This window comes from Cervus canadensis, chromosome 17, assembly GCF_019320065.1.
Source record: "Cervus canadensis isolate Bull #8, Minnesota chromosome 17, ASM1932006v1, whole genome shotgun sequence".
Classification (NCBI taxonomy): Eukaryota; Metazoa; Chordata; class Mammalia; order Artiodactyla; family Cervidae; genus Cervus; species Cervus canadensis.
The window spans coordinates 7005114-7021513 of NC_057402.1; the positions used below are offsets into that span (position 1 = coordinate 7005114).

General features: G+C 56.2%; 1 long non-coding RNA gene across 2 annotated transcripts in view; it reads right to left on the reverse strand.

Annotated features, from left to right (window-relative positions):
* Positions 1-15327, reverse strand: part of LOC122419584 — a 29745-nt gene extending 14418 nt beyond the window's left edge. The window contains exons 1-3 of one of the 2 annotated variants that reach the window (XR_006262928.1): positions 14075-15327; positions 12156-12341; positions 428-643 (exon numbers count right to left, since the gene is read on the reverse strand). This is a non-coding gene — a long non-coding RNA (uncharacterized LOC122419584). Of the gene's footprint in view, positions 1-427; positions 644-6665; positions 9356-12155; positions 12342-14074 lie in introns of those variants that run through there. The other variant, XR_006262929.1, reaches the window with a different exon arrangement.
* Positions 15328-16400: the final 1073 nt, after the last annotated feature.

Below are 16400 nucleotides of genomic sequence, written 5' to 3' on the forward strand. Positions count from 1 at the left end.
ACCACAGCGGAGCCTCCAGCTGGGCCATACTGACACATCCACAAGACCACATCACAGTTATTAACCTTTTGCTCCAAAACATATGGAGAAAAGCTGCTAGAGACCAGGGAGAATTTGCCTCAATGGCAGTCACCGTGGGAGACCAACACACCTCCAGCAGCAATTGCCAGATCAAAAAAATGAGTAAAGGAAACGGGAGTGTTAATAGAACAGCTAACCACCATAAATTAACAGATACACAGGACTTTACATTCCACAGTGAAAGAAAGTGCGTTCCTTTCAAATGCCAAACAAACAAAAGAGCATGTGTGAGGACTCCCGGAAAATTTCAGTAGGTTCCTGAGATCAGAAACCACACAGATAGTACCCCCTGAACATATGCAATAAACACAGAATTAATAGCAGGTGATGCTTTTAAAGTTCTGACCTGTTGTCAGTTTGACAGAGCAGAGTCCACTCCACCCGTCCTGCCACTTGCAGGCCAGGCAAGTCCACGTCATCACCTGCAGAAGGACGGCCAGGCCACCAGCTGCATATTTCTGTGTCCTGAAGATGGAACGCAGTGAAGCGCTTAGTTTACGTGCCCAGAGAGCTCTCAACGTCAGCCAGGGTCACTGATGTCAGGCGGGATGCACACAGTCCTCTGAGTCAAAGAGAAAATGAAACGTCCCATTACAGACTCTTGATACATTTGATAATGAGGGCATTACCTATCAGCAAACATGAATGCAGCCAAAGCAGCTCCCTAAGGACAATGGATAGCCCTCAGGAATTCTGATAGAAGACCAGAAAGAATGAGAGTGCGCTTTCCTTTAAGAAGCTCTCATGGGTAAAGCTTCCTTTATTCAGCATGTTTTTGAGATTCGTCCATGATGTTGCACATATCAGCGCACTGACATTTCAAAAATGTGCTGGTTCAATCTTTTCAATATATTCCACAAAATCTAAATATAGTGACTTGAAACCCACAATAATCAATAATAAAAAAAGACAGACCTTTAATAGGCATGATTTCTTTCTAATTTACATGTATTTTCATTCCTCTTTGCCCTTTGAATTTTATCCTAATGTAATGTATTTTGTGCACATCTTTGTGAAAAATAGGAAGGGATGGACCTGACCCCAGCAAGTCCCACAGGGGCTACCCACTACAATATGTACATAAACTGAAATGTCATTTTCTATACTTCATAAGACTTAATTATCTTTATGTTTGAATTAGGCTATTTTTACAGTTATTAGCTCATAATCAAAAGCACAAATTTGGGTGTAAATAATTTACATTATACATTTCGGTAGAAAGCTGACAAAGAAAGTAAATTTTTGTTGGAAATGCATCTCTTGATGCAATGGATGGGGCTTTTTCCCACTTAATTCTTGTTTCCACGACTGGTTATTACTTATTGTTAAAAAGATACAGTGTGCAGCATCAGATTTACTCCCACTTTTTAGGGTTTTATCATGTTAGCACTAAGTAACTTTTTCCCCCATATGTAGATATAAGCAATCTGCCTGCAATGCAGGCCTGGGTTCGATCCCTGGGTTGGGAAGATCCCCTGGAGAAGGGAAAGGCTACCCACCCCAGTATTCCAGCCTGGAGAATTCCATGGACTGTATAGTCTATGGGGTCACAAAGAGTTGGACCCAACTGAGCAACTTTCACTTTCAGATATATGTATGTAACAAAAGGAGTTTTGTTACAGCAATTCCAAAAATCACATAAGATACAATGTCAAAAATGACCGGGAATTCCGTGGTGGTCCAGTGGTCAGGGCTCTGAGGTCCCACTGCAGGGTGTATGGGTTCAATCCTTGGTCAGGGAACTAAGTAAGATCCCACGAGCGTCATGGCATGGCCAAAAAGAAAGCAATTACTGTCGTGGTCAGCTGATTCTCAGAGCCATGTGCACCCGGGGCTGGTGTCACTCATATAGACACACTCAGATTCGGGGACCCCCGCCCCCCAGTTCAGAACCACCTGCCAAAGACGACAAGGAAGGTGATGCCCCATCTCGCCACCAGAGGGCGCGCCAGGCCCCAAACGGACAAGGACAGGCTGCCGAGGGCGGTGTGCCCCTGCCTGGGGAGGGGCCGGCGGCAGGTTTGCACCGGCCCGGGGTGGAGGGAGGGCAGGGACCAGCATCAGAGCGCTCAGTGTCCCCGCCTTCTGTGTATCTGCTCGGGGCTGCAGTGGTCCTGCCTCAGCGCCGGGTCTCCCCACCTCCTGGCTGGAGGCCAGCACCGCCCTCTCAGTGGCCCCACTTCTGAAGCCCTAGCAGAGTGTGGGGGGTCCCCAGAGCTGGGTGCACCGCACCCCCACAAAGGCCCCAGGACCCCCTGTGGGAGCAGGGACTATGTAAAGTCCTAAGCTGGGGCTTCTCTCTGCAGAGCTCCTGCCCCCAAGCTCCAGGGAGGCGTCCCGTGCCCCTTCGGGGAATGGCAGGCTTCCCAGAGTGGCGGACAGGGGCACTCACCTGGACGGAGCCCTGGTAAGGCCAGCTAGGAGCCGAGGGGCCCCGCCATGGTCCAGCCTCGCCTCTGACCTGTGGTCTCAGGTCTGCCTGTGGCAACAGAGGCTCAGTGTAGGGTTGAGCATGGCCCCCAGGCCCGCCAGCCAGCATCACCCCAGCCCAGTCTCCCCCAGGGCAGGTTCTGAGTCCCTTCTGCCCACCCCCCAGCCCTCAGCCACGATGCCCAGGCAGAGAAGGCGCGGACCCTCAGTTCAGGGCGGGGTGCTCCCGACCGAGAGGACCCAAGGACCGGCCCCCCCCAAAGTGCAGCCAGCCTGGCCTGGAGCCCTGGCCTGCCACCACCTCCATCACAGCCCAGCCCTGCCTGGGCCCTCGTCTCTCCTCTGCAGAGTGGCTGCTTATGGCTTCTGCTCGGGAGGCTCTCGGGTCGGGGGCTGAAGTGACCTCTGCCGCCTGCACGTGGCGGGAGCTCAGGACGCAGTCTTTCTCCTGCCCACCCCTCTCCCAGCCTGGCCCCCAGCCAGGAAGGCGGCCAGTGCTCAGAGCACCTCCATCACCACCCCCGGCCCCGGGGGCTGTGGGCCACCCCTGACCAGAGGAGGCCCCACACCCGGCCCCTGCCTGAAGCTCCCTGCAGGACGAGCCCCGGCCCTGGAAGCAAGGGGCTTACACGGGGTCTGGGGGCTCATCCGAGGACCCCGAGGGGCCCTGAGCTGGCTCTGTGCAAAACGGGCCCCGTGTCGCCTCCTGCTGCGGCCCTGGGCCGAGTTGTTCTGTGTGTGCGTGCACACAGCCTCCTGAGAAGCAGCTGATCCGCCCGCACAGCCCGGCAGCCCTGGGTGGCGCCATCTGCCCACACAGCCCGCGGCTGCATCGCCTGGATGGGCGTCTTCCAGGATTTCCTTAGATATTTTAAGGGCTTGGAGCCCCAGATCCTCCACATGGAAACTACCGCGTGGGTGGTTTGCAGACGCTTGGGTCCTACAGATGGGAGCCACTGACAGCCCCCGGTCCCCGCTTAGGGGTGGGGGGCCTGTGACCTCAGACTGGGGAGACCCTGGCACAACATTCCAGCCTGTGCCTGGGGGAGGGCGACCTGGAGGTGGACAGACAGACGGACGGCTCAGTGGCTGGCCAGCTGAGACCACAGAGCTGTCAGGAAGAGCAGCTTGTGGACCAGAGAGCCGGGGGGGACCCAGGACAAAGGATGCGCACCCAGAGGCTCGTGGTGCCCCCACCGCAGGCCCTGCTGACTGAGCCCAGTTACCCTGGAAATAACTAAAAGCCACAGGGGAAGGAGTGAATTGGGCACAGGGGCCCCTCCCGCTCAAGGGGCCGAAGCAGGGTGGTGACCACATGGGGCTGCTCCTTTCGAGCCTCTGATTCCCGCACTTTCAGAGCTGGAGTCTGCCCCGCCCCCCGCCGAGAGGCCTGGCTGCTCCAGAGGGAGGTGGTTTAAGGACCACAGGCTGGGCACAGGGGTGCTGACAGCCCCAGGTCCGCACCTGTCACCTGCGGACGATCCACTCCCCTCATGAGCAGGGGAGTCCTGTCCCGGGGGCCGCCCGGCTGTCTCTGTGTCCCCGATCCGCTCACAGGCGCTTCTGTTCTGGGTCAGCCTTCCTCCCGCGGCTCTGCCGGAGGAGAGGAGGTTGCCGGGTTGTTTACGTCTAAAGCTTATGGAAGTGCCCTCAACACCTGCACAAGTGTGATGGAAACGACTGGATGAGTTTGGAATGTTTCTCCGTCTTTGGTAAGTATCCCCGAGCATATTTAACACAGTCCCTACTCCAGGCTCCGTCCTCCCAGGAAACGTCCGTGTCTCCTGGCTGTTCCATCGTCTGATATGTCCCTTCGTGGGTTCTAATGAGGAGGCCTGGGGACAATATCTCTAAACGCTTTCATGTCAAAGACAGTCTGTCAATAGCGACTGTGTGTGCAAGTTACTTGGACAAATGTGAAAACCCAGCTGTCATCCTATACTGACCTAAACAGACTACTGCATTTTCTTCCTCCATACACCACTGCTTTTGGAAAGTCACAATCTGATTTTCTTCCCCTGATAGACCTCAGGCATTTTGCCTGACAGTCTGCTGGATTTTTTCCTTAATACACAATAATGTTACAAAAATACGTCTCATTCTGGGTCGCTCTCCCTGAGCACGGAATGTGTCCTTTCAATACTTAAGTTTCAGACCTTTTCATGCTAGGTGAGTCATGTTGGATTTTAATTTTTAACACCTGCTCTCTTCCGATGCTTTTGATTTTTTGTTCTTCCAGGAATCCCTTTATATGTATGTTAGCTCCTGTTCTTTCTTTCCTAAATACTTTGAGATATAATTACATGTCATAAAATTCAGTCAGTCAAAATATACAATTCAGGGGGGGTTAGTGCATTTGCCAACTTGTGCAACCAAACCATCCCCATAATCTAATCTTAGGACATTTTCATCAGCCCCGAAGAAACTGCATGCCTGTCCGCAGGCCCAGCCTCTGGAGGCATGCCTCCTGTCTCTGCGGGTCTGCCTGTCCTGACATCCGCACAAACGGAACTCACAATATGCGCCTTCTGTGAGGGACCTCCTTCGCTCAGGGTGGTTTGCGAGGTCCGTCATGTTGCAGCAGGTGTCAGTAGGTCATCCTTCTCTATAGCTCGGTAATATTTCTATTACTTTGTCCCATCAGTACAGCATATTTTGTTTATCACGGTAAGATCAGGCGGACTCCTGTGATCAGAAACGTGGGGGGATGTGAAGCGTTGACTCCGGGTCACAAGTCACAGAGGGCCCGGGGCAGGCTGGGCTGGGTGTCTGCTCCGTCTGCCAAGAAAACCCCTTGGATTCTCCTTGCGCTCACCCCAAGGAGGCCAGCCACCTTGCTGTCTGGACACTTGACCGGGCCCTGGCGAGATCCTCACTGTGGACTTGCTCCCGAGGGAGTCTGTCACCCAGGAGGAGTTCCTGAGCCCCGGTCGGGCCTTTGGAAGTCAGTGACCCAAACAAGCATGGACCACGCGGGGGACCCCGAGCTGAGCTTCCCGCGTGAGCGCCAAGCGCCAGCCCACAGCCCGCGGCAGACGTGGCTGGGTGCTGTCGCGTCCACCGTCTGGGGGGCGGCAGACTGCCTGTCCGTCTCCGCGGGGCTGCGACGCTCCAGCTGGCCCGCTCTTGTCCGGGAGACCCTCTGCGCGGGGTCAGGCTCTGACCACAAGCCCTGCCTTTCGCTCACTTCGGCATAAAGCGGGTGCCCAGTGCTCGGAACCCGCAGCGGCGCAGACGCACTGCTCACGACCCCCGCGCCGCCCAGGCGCTGATGCCGGGACTGCTCCCCCGACGGACAGCCCTTCCTGCTGTCCTCCGCCGGACTTAACTTCTGTCTCCGTCTCCGGCTTCCCAGTCTGGGGCGGTCCCGAACGCCCCGCGCTGCCGCCTCAGGGCCTCTGGGCGGCGACCGCGGCTGGGCGTTTGCTGAGCGCGTTGCTCCGAGCGTCTGAGCAAGTCCTCCGGCGCTCGGTGTTCTCAGGCCCGCCGGACACCCGCTGCTTCCCCCCTTGCTCCTGCTCCAAGGGCACCGGTCCCCGAGCCGCCGGCGGGGCCTCCCTGCCACCAATAGAGGGACGCCCTGACGCCTGGCTGCTTGCAGACGGTGTCCGTGCACTCTGGTTCCGCTGCCCTGGTGGACGTCTGGGTTTACGGGGTTTGGGGAGAGCCGAGCCCTGTGCCACTTCTAACACATCCTTCCCTGAGACAGGGCATTAGAGAGTTTCAGGGCCTTAGAACAAGGATCATCGCATTGTGCTCAGGACCTGGGAGCCAGGAGTCCAGGCTGCGGTGGTGACGGACTGTTATTTGGGGGAGGGGGGGGATATTAAGGAGATAAAATGCTTATAAACCATGTTGACCTCTTATACTAAGTGTATGTATAAACTTGTTAGAAGCTAAAACCTAAAAAAACGGCTGTGTAGAGCCCCACTAATTCTTGGATCCCTGTCTGTGTGTTCAGGCTAAGTGGCTTTAGTCTCATATCCGACTCCTTGCGACCCCGTGGACTGTAGCCCACCAGGCTCCTCTGTCCATGGGATCCTCCAGGCAAGAATACTGGAGTGGGCTGCCATTGCCTCCTCCAGGGGATCTTCCTGACCCAGGGATCGAACCTCTGTCGCTTCTGTCTCCTGCTTTGGCAGGCGAGTTATTTACCACAAGCGCCACCTGGTAAGTGTATAAATTTTATAAAAATCAAATCTTAAAAATCTAAAGGGAATCACAAATATGAGCAAGGTACATGAGACTACCAAAAATTTTCAGACAGATTTTTAAAGACTTCTAAATATATACATATAGTCATTGAAATCTGGAACTTGGTTGATTGGCTTCACAGATCTAATGCAAATGAAGAGGGAACAGTGACCCGGAGAATGGTCTGAGAAGGTTCCCCAGGAACCTGGGGAGGCCAGGGGACGTAGAAGGTGAGAACACAAGGGTGCAGCGCATATGATTTCTGCCCCGAATGCACACATGCCCATGCTGGGGAGAGGTAACAGGCTGGGGATTTTCCAGAGCCGATAGACTGTTGAAACCTCCGTTTCAGCAATAATCTGGAGTGAGAGAAAGAAACCCTCACAGCGGACCTGCAGGAGGCCCACTAGAGGGAGCACGGTGGACCACGGCGCGGGGCAGCAGGAAGGGGTCTGGATGTAAGAGAGATTCAGGGAGCGGACAGGCCCCTCTGAGTGCGGGGATGGACGGAGGGGCAGAGTCCGGAGTGCGGCCGAGGCTGGGGCTGCAGCAGAGTGTTGGGGTGATTTCCTGGGATGGGAAAGCCGGCAGGGGAGGGGGACAGGGTGGAGAGGGGGTGGCGGGCTCTCTTCTGGCCTCTGACTTGCACGGGGAGAGCAGTCGGGAGGCTGGAGGCCTGGCCGAGCTCAGGAAAGGGACCCAGGACAGGGGGGTCAGCAGCAGGCAGTCTTCACGGATGGGCGGGATGGGGTCACCCAGGGAGGGTGTGTAGATGGACAGAGAGAAGAGAAACTGCCAGGGACCACGCCTTGGGCCCTCGGAAGCTTCGAGTCGGAAGAGGAGGAGCTGGCAGAAGGACTGAGGTGAGGGAAGAAGTGGGCACTCTGGATGGATCCATGTCCCCCAGAATCCACACGTAGGAGCCCTCACCCCCATGGGACCCGACGTGGAGTCGAGGTCTTCAGGAGGTCATCGAGGTTAAATGCAGTCACGGGGTTGGGCCCTAACCCAACACGACAGGAACCTCGCAGGAAGGGGAGGACACCAGGGGCGCGTGCACGGAGGCAAGGCCATGTGAGGACGCGCAGGGAAGGGTGGGGGGAGACCCCCTTGCCGGCACTTTGACCCTGGGCTTCCGGCCTCCGGGACTGTGAGAAGCTCACCTCTGCTGTTTACGCCCGGGTCTCTGGTATCCCACTGTGGCAGTCCCAGCAGGCTGAGACCGAAGGGAACCATGACCTCACGGGGCCAGCACCCAAAGCGGGGAGAGAGCCCCAGTGGACAACCCGCACAAACCCCGAATGGCTCCCCCAGGAACGGCCTCGCAGGAGGCAGCCTCAAGCCCATCTTTAGGGAGGAAGCATCTTCCCGGCTCTTGTGGACACAGCGGAGAGGTAGCCGCCCCGCAGGGACCCAGTGACTTCTGGCCCAGCGCTGGGCCAGCCTCCACCGTCCTGGGTGACTGCGTCTGCCAAAAGAGGCCGCACAGTGTCGCCCCCTCACCCCGCCCCGTCCTCCCAGTGCCTTGTCTGGAGGGAGAGTGGCTGTGCCCTCCCCTGACCTGGGCAGGCCTGGTGATGGCAGAAGTGATACTCTGGGACTGGAAGCCCCTCCCCGCGTCCCCCAGGCTCACCCACTCCTGGACCAGCCACCCTGCTGCCCGGAAGCCCGAGTGGAAGGCAGAAGAGAGGCCCTGGCTCACCAGTGAGTGAACCCCCGGAAGCGCATCCTCCAGCCGCCCGCCGAGCCGCCCAGGCTGAGGCCACGTGGACCGAAGTGGGTGACCCTCCCTGCTCAGCCCTGCCCGTGCGGCAGCCCTTGAGCCAGATGTGCGATCACTGCCGTGGAAGCTTCGGGGCACTCTGCCCGTGACCACTCAGCCCAGAGCTGTGCTAAGTCGATTCAGTCGTGTCTGACTCTTTGCAGCCCCACGGACAGTAGCCCGCCAGGCACGTCTGTCCGTGGGCTTCTCCAGGCGAGAATACTGGAGTGGGTTGCCATCTCCTCCTCCAGGGGATCTTCCCGACCCAGGGATCTAACCCGGGTCACTTGCGTCTCCAGCGTTGGCAAGCAGGTTGTTTACCACTAGCCCAGAGCGGAACCCGGTTACTCTGCAGAGGGAGACTGGAGATCCCCGGTCATCCCTGGGTCCTGACTCATCACTGGGGTGCCCTGTTTCTCTCTCAAAAGTGTCCTGGCTTGGAGGGTGAGTTGTGAGGTCATCCTGTCTGTGCAAAACCAGAAGGCCCACTGGCTCCTTTCTGGGAGGGGCTCAGGACCCCGCGATTGGACCAGGCTGGGCGAGTTCCCTTCCTGTTCTTTGAAGGGGATATGAAGAAGCCGAATGTGAAAATGTCCCATTACATCATAATTTGGTTTCTGGAATCTTCTTTTCTGGTTTGTGCTTAATCGAAGGTCCTTCAGGGAGGGGTGAGCTGAGTCCAGGAAAGGAGGGGGCTTCCTGGAGGGCCGGGTGGGGGCTCCACCCTCCCTGCATGTGGAGCAGTGTTGGGGCTCCCCGGGAGGGTCTCAGCAATGTGGCAAGGCAGCCCAGCGCCTCTGGCGCCCAGCACAGGTAGGTCCCGGGTTCTGGTGGGAGCCCTGGGTGGTCCAGTCCTGGGTAGCACCCGTGTCTCAACCAGATCACAAGCTGCAAAGTGAGACAGGCTGGCCAGGCCTGGGCAGGCGCGGTCCCGCCCCCTGCCCCAAACCCCGCCCCTGCCCCAAGCCCCGCCCCCCGCCCCCTGCCCACGAGCCCCGCCCCGCCCTGCCCCCTGCCCTGAGCCCCGCCCCTCCCCCTGCCGCTCCCCAGGCTCCCGACTGGGGCCCTGCTCCATCCACAGGGCCGTCCAGGGCACCCAGGGGCCCGCAGCTGCAGAGCACCCAGACCATCAGGCCTCCTTCTGGAGGCGGGGGGGGGGGGGGGTCCTCCCCAGGTACCCCACAGTAAGTCAGAAAACTGGGACCTCGTGAGCTGCCCTGAGGTCACAGGTCCCCTTTGAGGGACCCCACCAAGCCTATTGACGCACCCCGCCCCACCCCCGCCACCCCAGGGAACTCCGCAGCCCCACCTGCCTCCCCACCCTAGACAGCACTTAAAGGGGCTCCGGGCTCCTCTCCAGGTGGCCCTCTCTCGAGGACACTTTCCTCTCGGGTTCCAGAATCCTCTCTTCCCATCAAGCTGGCCGACCTGCAGGTGTGCTAGCCCTTGGGGGCCCCCACACCCTGCCACACCTTTATAGACTGCCCCTCAACTAAGCTCTCCTGCAGTGTACTTAATGTGAAGGCAAACCTCTTTCCTCTGGGAATTTCGAGGAAGGTCCAATACCAAAAACGGATCAATGCAAATCCCATAAGAATAGATTACAGGACAAAAAGCATATAATTCTCTCAGGTTATGCAGAGAGAAACTTAACATCTGTTTATGACTTTTAAGATTTAAATAAAGATTTAACACTTCGCTGTGACTTTTTTCAAAAATCTCTCAGCAAATTGGGAATAGAGCCAAAGGAAACATTCCTGACTTGGTAAATGCACTGAAAGCCCACCACAAAGGTGTATTTAGGTAAGCAGAGTGGTGGCTTGGCGAGAGGGAGGCTGATCAGGCAAAGCACAGAGCATGTTTCAGGGCCTATTCTGAGGGTGGGTACAGATTAGAGATAAAGAGAGAACCTTTAAATTCACTGTGGACGGTGACTGCAGCCATGAAATCAAAAGACACTTGCTCCTTGGAAGAAAAGCTATAACAAACCTAGATAGCATGTTAAAAAACAGACATTACTTTGTCGACAAAGGTGCATATAGCCAAAGCTACGGTTTTTCCAGTAGTCATGCATGGATATGAGAGTTCGAACATAAAGCAGGCAAGAATTGGTGCTTTCAAATTGTGGTGTCAGAGAAGACTCTTGAGAGTTCCTTGGACTGCAAGGAGATCAAACCACTTCTAAAGGAAATCATGCCAGAATTGAAAGGACTGATGCTGAAGCTGAAGCTCCAATACTTTGGCCACCTGATGTGAAGAGCTGAGTCATTGGAAAAGACTCTGATGCTGGGAAAGATTGAAGGCAGGAGGAGAAGGGGAGGATGAGATGGTTGGATGCCATCACTGACTCGATGGACATGAGTTTGAGCAAGCTCCGGGAGTTGGTGATGGACAGGGAGGCCTGGCATGCTGCAGCCCTTGGGGTCACAAAAGAGTTGGTCACAACTGAGCAACGACTGAGCGACTGAACAACTATAACAAAAACTAAGATGAAGCTAAAGATAAAAAAACATCCGAGCACAGTTGTTTCCCGTAAGGGTTCAATCCTGAAGCCACTCTCCGCGTGTGCTGGAGTGTGATGAGGAAGTGAGTGGGAGGTGGGTGGGGGCCAGCGTCCACTGGTGGGTGGGGATTTTCAGATGAGCAGGAGGAGGAGTTCAGAACAACCGTGTGTTGATGGATCTGAGGTGGAGACGCCGGCAGGAACAGGAGCTCGGGTGTAGTCAGCAGAGATGCAGGCTGGCCCATTTAGACCCGTGCAGATACGTGTGTGTGTACACCAGTTAGCACACACATGTTTTCCCTGGCTGTGTCAGCCGAGAGGGCTGAGAAACAGCAACACCCCAGCAGCAGCCAGCCCCCAACCAGGGCCCAGATCTCGGTTTCTAACAGGATTCTCCAGCAAGAGGAACCAGGGCTCCCTAGAGAAATGGCTGATTCTAGGGCTAGGGCAGAGAACATTCCAGAGAACCTGCAGCTTCCTGTCATGCCAGAAAGTAGGAAAGCGTCAGCAAGCTGCAAGCATGTCCCAGACACAGGAGACACCTGAGGGGCTCCCAGCGACCAAGACTGGAACAATTTGAGCAATAAAATAAATAGTGCAGTGTTCTGATCCGAAGCGTAAAATAAACATCCCAAGTACATAGCCATATAAACACATGATTAAATAAACAATAGAAGAGAAGATACAAATCTCCTTGTGCAAGCAAGCTGCCTTCCCAAGACAGAAACTGCATCTCCCCACCCCGCCCCCGCCATGTCTTCTGCGTGCTTCGGTTGCCTCCTAGGCCTTCCCCGAGATCCAAAGGCTACATTTAATCAGAGACGTGAGAAAATAGAAAAAGAAAGGAAAGCAGAGAGGACAAAATAATAGTAACAGTTTAGTCATTAGACAAAGTCTAGGGCCTTTAGTTCTTCTTCAAGGACGACAGATGACAGCCTTAGCCATGTCTTTTGAGCTGTTTGGCAGATGCCGAAACCCCCACCAGGTAGGAGAAGTTACCTGCACGCTGCCCACAAGCACGTGGATCTCAGGCCGGTGGGAACCGAGGGGCCAGCTGACCCGAGATGTGAGGCTCAGCCAGCGTCCCAGGCACAAGGGACAAGTGACCGCTGAGTACGGCTGTGTGAGAGAGACGAGTATCTTCGAAACTAGAAGACTGCCCCCTCCCCAGCCCGTGGCCCCTACCTCTTCTCCCCGGCTGATCTCCAAGCAAAGCCTGGGAAACGGGTCGCCGGTTCACTGGGCCATGAGTCCACCTTCTCCCTGGGGCAGTCGGCTTCCCCAGCACGGCTGTCTTTCCTCTTCCCCAACCCTTGTCTCTCAGTTTGGAATTCTTGAGTGACAAGCAGCTGAACCTGAGTTGGGTCACACCTGCAGAAGAATTCCACATGGCTTATGTAGAAGCTCAAGGAGGCAGAGGGCGGCCCCCCAGCCCTCGGGGGGCTGCAGTGTGGCCTCCTTCCAGGGGACAGTGTGGGACAGTGTGCAAAGGGGGGAGAGAGGCGCTCAACCAAGGAGACCCCTGACGAGCTCACCTCAGCCTGGAGGCTGGGACCAACGTCCCGGGTCACATGTCACGGTGACGCTGAGTCCCCATGAAGAGCAGTGGTGGAAAGGCTTGCTCCCTCTGTGCACTTCCTCACCAAGCCCGTGACCACAGTGTAACCATGAGGAAGACATCAGACTAACTCCACTTGAGGGCCATTCTACAAAATACCTGCCAAGTCTCCCTCAAGGTCGTCCAGCTCAGGGCAAGTGTGAGAACTGTCTCCCCACAGAGAACCCTAAGGCCACAGAGTGACCAGGGCAATGTGGGGTCCGCGTGGACAACAGAGGACATTCGTACAAACCAAGGAAGCTAGAGCAAGGCAGAGACTTCCATTAATAGCGATGCATCAATATTGGTTCACTGGTCATGACAAACGTCTCACTAAGGTGAGATGTTAACGTTAGGGGAACATTCAGCACAGGCTGGACAGGAATTCTGTGCTATTTTTGCACCTTTTCTGTAACTCTTAAAACTATTCTAAAATAAACAGGCTATTTTTTCTTTTTTAAGTACATTTACTATGGCATCATTGAGCCCCATCCCCTACAAGATCCAAAACAAGAAAGGAGGGGGGTAGTGGGGAGCCAGCCCCCTCCCTCCTGTCCCCACCCTCCGGCTCCAAACAGGGCCCCCCCAGCTCAGCTGGTGAGAAGTTGCAGAGTCTGAAGTCCACCGAGGCGCGTTCCGGCCAGGCTCCCAGGCCAAGACCTCGGTCAGAGGCTGCAGCGGGCGGGACAAGGCAGCCAGGAGCCCAGCCCTACTCAGTGAGTTACTAGGAAATTCCCCTGGCTTCCAGCCTAAGCTCACAGGGGAGACGCGCGGGGCATCTTTTCATATGTTTACCCGGTTTTAGAGTCAAGGTTCATTCTATCCTCATGACGGGAGCGGGGCAACCTTGCTTGTGGTTCTTTCATCTTCCTCTTTTCTGAAACAATTTATCCCGAAAAGGAATCAAGTGACACTTTAACGTTTGGTCAAGCCCCCTGCAAAGCCAGCTGGGCCTGGGTAGGTCTTCCGTTTCCTTAGTGCTGCTTTGTATTCAAGCTCTCTCCTTCCTCTCGGGCCAATTTTAGTCTTTCACATGTTTCAAGAGTACCCGCTCCCGCCCTCCAGGTTTTCAGATTCACCATCTGCAATGACAGTGCTGTGCGCAGACCTCCTCCAATCTGGAGCCTATTGTGTTTCATCAGCTTCTTTCTAAGGACCACACAGCTGAATCCTGCGGATCTTGGCGTGTGTTGTGAACATCATTTAATCCTAAGAGCGTCCCATTTCCTTTCCACCCGGCAGTCCTGAAGCGGCCAGAAGTGCTGCCGCGTGCGGGCCGACTCACCTGCCCTCCATTCCCCCTGTTTTCCAGATGGGGAAACTGAGGCACAGAACCGTGCCATAACTTGCAGAGGCCCTGCAGGGCGGTCAACCAACCCCTGGGGTGTGGGGGATGGGGTGAGCCTTTTCCTCCGCCCCTTTGGGGAAGCCTGCGGATTCCCTTCCCAGCACACGATTTGTAAATGCATAAAATAAAAGGCATCGTGCTTCAGAGCAATCCACTTACCCTGAAATACAGCTACCAGGTCAGAAGCAAGTGTAGCTTCTTACGCAGCAATGAATGAGGCTTCTCGCTGGTGTATTAGTGGAGATCCAAAGACGGGTCTCATGACCACCAATATTGAAACATCAACCAGAGCTTCTGAGACCCTACAGTGTCAGCCCAGGACCCGGATTCCAGGCGGGGAGGCACAGGTGAGCACTCAGTTTAGGCAAGGGAGGGGCTTCCCAGGTGGCCCCAGTGGTGAAGAACCCACCTGCCAATGTGGGAGACGTAAGAGACCCAGATCTGATCCCTGGGTTGGGAAGATCCCCTGGAGAAGGAAATGGCAACCCTCTTCAGTGTTCTTGCCTCGAGAATCCCGTGGACAGAGGAGCCTGGAGGGCTACAGTCCATGGGGTCGCAGAGTCAGACGTGGCTGAGCGACTGAGCACACTGCGAAAATAAAAGGTGGGACGTCTCCCGTCCAAGTTCACGGCCGCCCGGGATTCCGTCCTCAACGCGGTCCAGGTCAGGGAGCTGGTAACAGTTTGCACCTGAGGGCTGTGACCAGCCGGCTCCTCTTCCTTCAGCCGGAAGTGTTCTCAGAGGACGGTCATCTGAGCGGGGTGGGGTCCCTCCTTCCCGGCGCCTTGAGGGGTTGGGGGGGACATCCTCCCTGATTCCTCTCCCTCCCCACTGACCGCTCCCTGCAAACAGGTTTCCCGGGGCAGCCGGGGCGGAGGCGGGGGGAGTCATGGAGCAAGCTTCCTTCCTTCCGCTTCGTGCCTGAGTTCGCCGTCCTCCCCTCACGCGTGGCTGCGGTTTTCCGCCACGCTCCTGGGTCCACAGCGCTTTTCTTCCACGGACTCGGCTCCACCTCTTGCGTCAGAATTGCTGTCAGGATGCCGGATATCAACCTGACTTGTGCTCTTTGGTGAGAAGCCTTCTTCTCTTTGGGGAAACTGCTAGAATTTTCTTTTTGTCTCCAGTATTTGGAAACAGAAGCGTGCCTGGATGCCCTTACCTCCCCCATCAGCATCTGAGCCCCTGAATCCTTCCAGCTCGGATCCCAGAAATGTCTCCTGCGTTTTCAGATGCTCCCCACCCCCACCTGGACTCCTGGGTCCTGGGGCTGGCATCTCCACTCTGCCCTTGGTGTGTATTTCCCGATCTCATCTCGCCACAGTTTCTGCCTCTTTGATGCTTTCTCAGCCCTACAAGCTGCCCGTGGGCTCAGCCACATCCATCCCATTTGTCCTCTCTGTGGTCTGATTCATGTTGACAGTCACAGTCATCAAACCTAATATCTCCGCTCCGGTCTTTCTTTCATGATTTTGTGCTTGCTTCTCATTGACTCTCTCCTCCTCTATCCGCTTTGCGAGGTCAACCCCACTAGCTCCACTTTAATCTCAGGCGCATGTCACACTCTTGGCCCACCTGTTCCAACCGTAGTGCCTGATTCCGGGGGTGTCGTGGGAAGCTGGCGCCACCTCCTGAGGTCGTCTCCTGGCTCCGCAGGGCTGCCCCCACTGCTCGCGGTCCCCAGAGCCCCGGGAGGGCAGTGACGTGCCCACCTGCGATGTTGTGACCTCTGATAGAAACACATACACGCTCAGGCTTCGTCCCGTTTCTGGCACAGAGCTTCTAAAACCCTCCACGTTTCCTAAGAGACTGATCAAGTTGTCGTCTGTCGTCTGAATGAGTTGACTTCGGAAGTGTGGTGTCAGGAGAACCAGCCACGTGATAACAGTTCCCCCCATCCGCAGCCTGGCCACGGAGTCCGTGTCCTCCTGAAGGGCGCACCCGCAAAGGTCTTGCTCCCGCCACCCGCCGCCCCCCCCAAGCTGACCTCTTTCTCAGGGGCTTCCCTAGAGTCTTGCTTGGTGTTTACCTTTCCCTAAGTCCATCCTTCCTGCCTTCTGTGGTTTCCTGGGATTGACTGGGGAGGAGCCCACCTAAACCATGAATCCAGACAGGATGGGGAAGACAGGCTCTGGGGTACCTGCCTGGGCAAGGCTGTGGCCCCCAGAAGCTCTGCCACCCCTCTTGTGCCGTCTGAAGCTTTGCTGGGTAACGATGTCTGCGCCTCCGCACAGCAGGCCCCTGCGGCTGGTTCCGGGCACCTGCCCGGGCAAGACCGTGAGGGTGGAGTGCCCCCATCCTGCAGCAGGGCCTTGGCATAGAAGAGGGGGCCTGCTGAGGGGGCCTGGTGCACCGAGAGCGTGGCTGAGACCACCCCCGCCCGACACACACATGTGCGCACACACACAAACTTCACGCCCTCCTCCCACGCCTGCTGCGGGACATTTTCCACAACCGGATTAACTGGGAGATCGGGAAGGGAATCCAG